Below are 6,680 nucleotides of genomic sequence, written 5' to 3' on the forward strand. Positions count from 1 at the left end.
GGGAAATGAAAAGAGACCAAAAAAATAGAAACGTAAAAATTAATATTATTATGGAGAAAAAAAAGACAAGCTATTTAGAGAGGAATGTGAATATATTGAGAGAAGGGGAGGGACATAGAGGAGTTGTGAAAAACTTAACAAAATGCTTAAAATATTATATAGGTATAAAGAGGTAGTACTGCTATTAAGGAATTTAAGTCTCAGAGGTTTTGAATTGAGTAATAAATTTGTGGATTAAGTGTGTACACAATGGGGGTTAGGGTCTACTTGTTAAGTAAGGGTTTATCTGAGGATGTGCAGGACAAGAGTTAAGTCACATAAAGCAGAACAAAAGAGAGGAAAAGGTGAAAAGAATAAGAAAGGGAGAAATAAAGATCAGAAGGTCAGTAGAGCTAAACAAAAAACAAAAAGATAATTAAAAAAAGAAAGAAAAACAGAAAGAAGACAAGAAAAGATAGGAAAACACACATTCACGTATTCCTAAAATAAAAATTATAAGAGAAAAAAAAGTTTCTGGAAAACAATTTTATTCAAAAAAGGAAAAAATTAAAGATTAATAAAAGTTTTAGAAAAAAATTATAAATATATAAGGTACCAAAAAAAAAAAAAAAGAAGAAGAAGAAGAAAAAAAAAAGTTCTTTGATTTTTTTTTGATTTTTTTGGGAGGGGTGGGAAGAATCCTGTATCTCCTTTTTGTCTGTAACCAGCCTCTTGTTGGAGTCTCTGGTCAGCTTGAGGTCCTGTGGCTTGATTGTTTTCTTAAGTCAGTTTGTTCGAACAGGCAGAAAAATGCTCTGTTTTACCCAAGATTTTGAGATCCCCCTCCCTGGTTAGTTTTCTGGGAGGGTGATCTGCTTTGAGAATCACAAAAGAGGGGGATGCAGTGATGAGGCTAGGTTCTGGGTAGAGTTGAGACCTTTCAACAAACAGTTGCTTTTCCCTGGGGCTATTTTGTGAAAAACTCACAGCGCCCAGCCTGGAGCCATTCTCAGGGTTTCTGTTTTTCAATTGATTGTGGAGGCTGCTAGAGGGAGGGGCAGCCTCTGGCTCTGGTTACCCAGAGCGGAAAGCCACTCCTATGGCTGGCGCCTGAGATGGGTGACTTTTCCCTGGATGGAGCTGAGTCTGGCAGGTCACTTTGCCGTTAAATTCTTGTGACCTGCTCAATGACTCATTTTATTCCAAGGCCTGAGTTGGAGCTAGCAGCTCCTCTGAGCTTTGTCGGTATCCAAGATGGAGATCACTGTTGCTGGGGGGGAAGGGGTGGCCTTCCCTCCTCTGCTCCCTGAGATGGAGTGAGGACGTCAGGCTTGTACTCACGCCGAGTCTTGGATCCTGGGTCGTCTCTGGTCTGCAAACTACAGGATGAAGATGTCCGCCCCTTTTCAGTTCTTGCTGGTGTTGAGTAGAATCCGCTCCCCCACTGCGTCTGGCTCCTTCGTCCCGGACTCTCTGTGGCTCAGGTATGGGTGCCCTGCAGTTGCCGCCGCGACCCTGCCGCCACCGTCGCGGCTGCTGGCAAGCGCTCAGATGTGTCTCCTTGCCTTGGCTTCCCCTCTCTTGCCTAACTCTCTGTCCTGTGATGGCACACTTGGTGTGATTCTCTGGCTTAGGACTGTTCACTGGAACTCTAAACCTGCTTTCTAAGCAAGAGCTTGTTCAGATTCCAGCTTCTCCTCCGCCATCTTCCCCCTAAAAATTTTTTAAAGTTTACATATATTCATACATACATACATATATACACATACATATATGTGTGTATGTATATTTTTTATTTGAAGTCAATAAATTTTTATTTAATCATTTTTACATGTTGTAATTCCTTCACTGCCCATCAAACTGATGCTCAAGATTTCTCTTGAAATCTAAGGGAGCCCTTTTTGAAACAAACAATTTTCAAGCCAGCCATACCACTGCTCGGGAGGCCAAAATCTAGTCGCTATGTTCAAATGGCCAACCAAAAGCAGAAAATCTGATCAGCCCTGCCACAAATCTTTTATTAGGGCTTCTTTTAGCACTATTACAGAATTACTGATGACACACCTAAAATCTTTGAAATGTCATTTTGCAAGCAAATTTTGGGATCACTTTTTAAGTCCAACAGCTTGATTCAACTGCTGAATGCCTGCCTAGAGAAAGAAAAGCATTTGCTGAAAAGATCAGTTATCCTAAGTATTATCAATATGAATTGTCAAACTGCATATATTGTATCAATAGAAATACCAGGTTTACCATGGACAAAGCCAAGAAAACCAACGATGCCAGATCTTGAGTTTCTATTGCACTGTCCTTTGAACACATCAGCAGGAGGTATTGCTGAATGCAAATACCATACAGTGTAATGTAAGTGTATATATATATATATATATATATATATATATATATATATATATATATATATATATATATGTCGTGGGGTTTGAACTCTGGGCCTGGGCACTCTCCCTGAGCCTCTCTGTGCTCAAAGATAGCCTTCTACAACTTGAGCCACAGCACCACTTCCAGCTTTTTCTGTTTTTCTGAGGAATCGAACCCAGGGCTTCATGCATGAGAGGCAAGCACTCTATCCTAAAGCCACATTTCTAGCCCCAATGTGAAGTTTTTAAGTGGCAAGATCACATAAGATAATAACAATTATTACTATTGAGTATGGCATACTCAAGTCTATGAAGTTTACCTAGGAAGCAAGTTTTGCAGAGATCCATGTCACTGCATTAAAGACACCGGTAGCAGTGCTAGGGGAGCAATCTCATGACATCCATCACAAGAGATGTCCATATTTAGCATGTCACAGTAGCAAGCAATGAACATGGGCATCTGTAAGTTCTAGTCCAACCAGACTAGGAAAGGGGACCTGAGCTGATCCTGATCCATCCCTCCCAGCCACCCCTCACCCATTGAAGACTTTAGGAAGAACTATTTCTAGGTGGTGGAGCAAGGCAGAGGCACCATGGTCTTCTACAACCAGAACGTGGATAAAGAGGACAAACCACACACATGATCCCAGTGGCCCGTGAGCTCAACCTTTGTTGTGGAAGTAGAGGAATCAGAATGGATTTCTCTAGGACCGTCCCCCAACAGAAATCCATGTTTCTCCTGCAAAAGTTCTGACTCTGTCACGTGCACATTGATTTGTATAACACACCAGATAGGGACCTGTGTGTCATACACACACATGCACACACACACACACACACACACACACACACACACACACACACACACACACACACACACACACACACTCAGCCATCATGGGTTTGTGTCACCTAGCTACCCACCCTGGAAATGATCATCCCACCTAAACTCAGCAGACGAAGCAAAGCCTATTCCCTGTCAGTGGATTGACTACATCTCCCTTTTGAGCTCTCCTAATGAGTGATCCAAGCGGTGAAGACAAATGCAAATTTTCCTGCAGATAAACAGTCATTGAACATTCTGAAATAGAATGGTCTCCAACATGACAACAGTCCTGGGGTTTGAACTCAGGACCCTGAGCGCGCTGTCCCAGAGCTTCTTTTTTGCTCAAGGCTGGGCATTCTACCACTTTAGCCACAGCACCACTCCTGGCTTCTGTGTGTGTGTGTGTGTGTGTGTGTGTGTATGTGTTATAATGAGGAATTGAACGCAGGGCTTCATGCATGCTAGGAAAGCACTGTACCACTGTACCACATTCTGTGCCCTAGGGTAATGTTTTGTTTTGTTGTTTTAAATTTTCATTGTAAATGCATTGAACAGGGGAGTTACAGTTAATAAGAGAAGTAATGAGAGCCAGTCACCTGTGGCTCATGCCTGTCATTCCAGCTACTCAGGAGGAGGCTGACATCTAGAGGATCATGGGCAAACTGGAAGTCCTGCCATATTTGTGGTTCAGTGTGGTACTGAGCACCAGCCTGGATCTGAAGAAGCTAGGGGACAGTGCCCAGGACCCAGAGTAAAAATGGTAGAATGCTAATCTTGAGCACAAAAAGCCCAGGGCCATAATGTGTTTTGAACTCAGGGCCCTGGATTACTGTACCTGAGGTTCTTCAGCTCTAGCCTGGACACTACCACATTGAGCCTTAAATATGGCACAACTTCTGGTTTGTTGGTAGTTTCATGAGCGATCATAATCTCAAGGACTCTCCTTGCCCTAAGGCTGGTGATCCTATCAGATCTCAGCCTCCTCCTGAGTAACCATACTTGTCTAGGCTGCATTGAATTATGCATCTTCCTGATTTCCTTGTCATGTCCAAAATGAGCTTTACAACATCGGTGCGGGGGAGGGGGAGTGGGGGGGGGGAAGGAGAAGGATTGGGATTGGGGAGGAGGGGGGAGGCTGGGAAGGGACGTGAAGGGTAAACAAAAGGAGGAGGCTGCAATGCTTGGTAAGAAATGTACGCATTATCCTGCCCATGTAATTGTAACCCCTCTGTACACTATGTTCACAAATAAAATTAAATTTAAAAAAAAAGAAAAAAAAAAGAAAAGGGACAGAGTCTGACTGAGGAGAAGCTCGCCCGAGAGGAACCTCTGGTTTCCAGCTTCCAACACATCCTGGAAACAGGCGAGTTTCCAGGATCCTCTTCCCTCCAGAATACCCCCAAATCCTGAAATTGAAATCCTTCCCCTAAGAGCCCTGGCCTTGGTCCAATCAAACCTCTTTCCATAATCCTGTAATTTTTTTTGTTTAATTTCTTCTCCCTCGTCCTGTTTTTCTTTTTTTTTTTAATTTCTCCCTACAGATTATTGTCCCCAGGAATAAGGACCCAGCCTGTTGGTGGAAGCCCTTTATTCTGGGTGTATAATGTTCCAGGTTGGAATTAAAAAATCGCTCTCGAAGGAGGCTGTGGTCATAATTCACGTGTCCAAAATGAGTGTTTTTTTTGGGGGGGTGGGTCACTTGGGGAAGAAGAAAGACAGAATGATGTGGGACAGGAAGCGGTGGGATTTCTTTCTTCTCTGCTCACTTCCTTCCTCACAGGTAGACTTCCCTTCACAGGCAGAAACTTGTCCAGGAATCTGCTTCCCACCCGCACACACCCCATTCCAGCAGAATAGTCCTCTGGGAAGTTGAACAATCCTTGCTTTCCAGAAGTTTTTTGTTTTTTGCTTTTTTTTTTCCTCTCCTACGAGGTCATCTATCTTGACTTCCAGCTTTGCTACTTCCTCTTCCTCATCCTCCTCCTCCCCTTCTCCTGAAATTTGTGCTCCCACAATACTTAACCTAGTGATCCAGTAAACCACATCCTAAACATATCATTCTTACTTGGATGATTGACTCAATGTCCCCTGCCCAGCCCATTCCAATGGAATGATTGGACAAACTGAATTCTAGAAAAGAACCCTAGAGTAGTTATTATTATTATTATTATTATTATTATTATTATTATTATTATTATTATTATTATTATTATTATTATTATTATTATTCAGAATAACTCCAGGCTCACGCCTGCAATCCTAGCTACTCAGGAGGCTGAAATCTGGAGGATCGTGGTTCAAAGCCTGATTTCTCTCCTTACCCAACCATCAGAACCTAGGAATGCAGAGGATTGGGTTAGACTCAAACTACACCCTTTGGTCCATTCGTTGTTCAGTCCAAGGTTGGGATGGAGTAAGAATTATTTCTTATTAGCCCATGAAACAGGAGGAAATCACAGTGTGTGCTTTTCCTGGGTCCATCCCCAGACTCACAGGGATGCCCACCCCAAAAATATTAGCCGTAATGCAACATGGGTCCCCAAGAACTCAGGCTCACTCGACATCAGTGGTAGAGATTTTAACTCTGGTCATGCGAGTGGTGGCACAAGAAACCAATAAAGGCGCTGGAAGGGTTGGGAGAGAGAGCGGGGAAACTTCCACCAGGTCCAGGCAGAAGAGGGTTTAGAACCAAACTTCTGGGCTGGGCCAGATGAAGGTGTGTACAGTGAGCACAGGGCAGAGAGAGAGGAAATAGTAGAGGTGAGCAAGGGGGTGTGTGGGTGGAGAGGACTCAGAACTGACCTCAGGGTCTTGGGGGTGGAGAACTTGTCATAGTCTGAGTGAAAGGTGATGGGGCAGAGGAGGAAGTGAGTTCAGAGGAAGAAGAGCTCAGTGGGTGAGGAAGTGACTTCAGAGGAAGAGACAGTGGCCTTAGAGGCAGAGGAAGTGAGCTCAGAGGAAGAAGTGAGTGAAGCCCCGGGGGGGCTGGTCAGTCTGAAGGAGGCATGATGGGGCAGAGGAGGAAGTTCCCCAGATGGTTAGGAAGTGACTGCAGAGGAAGAGGAAGTGGCCTCTGAGGAAAAGGAAGAGGAAATGGCCTCAGAAGAAGAGGAAGTGGCCTCAGAGGGAGAAAGTGACTGTAGGACCTGTGGGGGACCCATCATTGTCTGCAGGAGGCATGATGAGGCAGAAGAGGAAGCTCTTCAAATGCTTAGGAAGTGACCTCAGAGGAAGAGGTAGTACATTCAGAGAAATAGGAAGTGAGCTCTGAGGAAAAGGAAGCACACTAAGAGGAAGAGGAAGTGAGCTCAGAAGAAGAGGAAGTGACCTCAGCAGAAGGGAAAATGATCTCAGAGGAATAAGAAATCACCTCTGATGCTTAGGAAGTCACCTCAGATGCTTAGGAAGTTACCTCAGAGCCTGAGATTCTTTACCTACTCAATGATTGATGGTGACAGGTGTTTACTGGTTTGGGGCTGGTGATCTCTGGTAAGGCT

The 6,680-nt window shown here is 43.9% G+C and overlaps 1 non-coding gene across 1 annotated transcript; it reads right to left on the bottom strand.

Moving 5' to 3' along the window:
- Positions 1-2,203: 2,203 nt before the first annotated feature.
- Positions 2,204-2,341, bottom strand: LOC138835196 (small nucleolar RNA SNORA8). The gene has a single exon (XR_011374500.1). It is a non-coding gene; the product is annotated as a small nucleolar RNA SNORA8 (small nucleolar RNA).
- Positions 2,342-6,680: the final 4,339 nt, after the last annotated feature.

This window comes from Dipodomys merriami, unplaced genomic scaffold (assembly GCF_024711535.1).
Source record: "Dipodomys merriami isolate MVZ:Mamm:240054 unplaced genomic scaffold, mDipMer1.0.p SCAF_23, whole genome shotgun sequence".
In the NCBI taxonomy this organism is placed as follows: Eukaryota; Metazoa; Chordata; class Mammalia; order Rodentia; family Heteromyidae; genus Dipodomys; species Dipodomys merriami.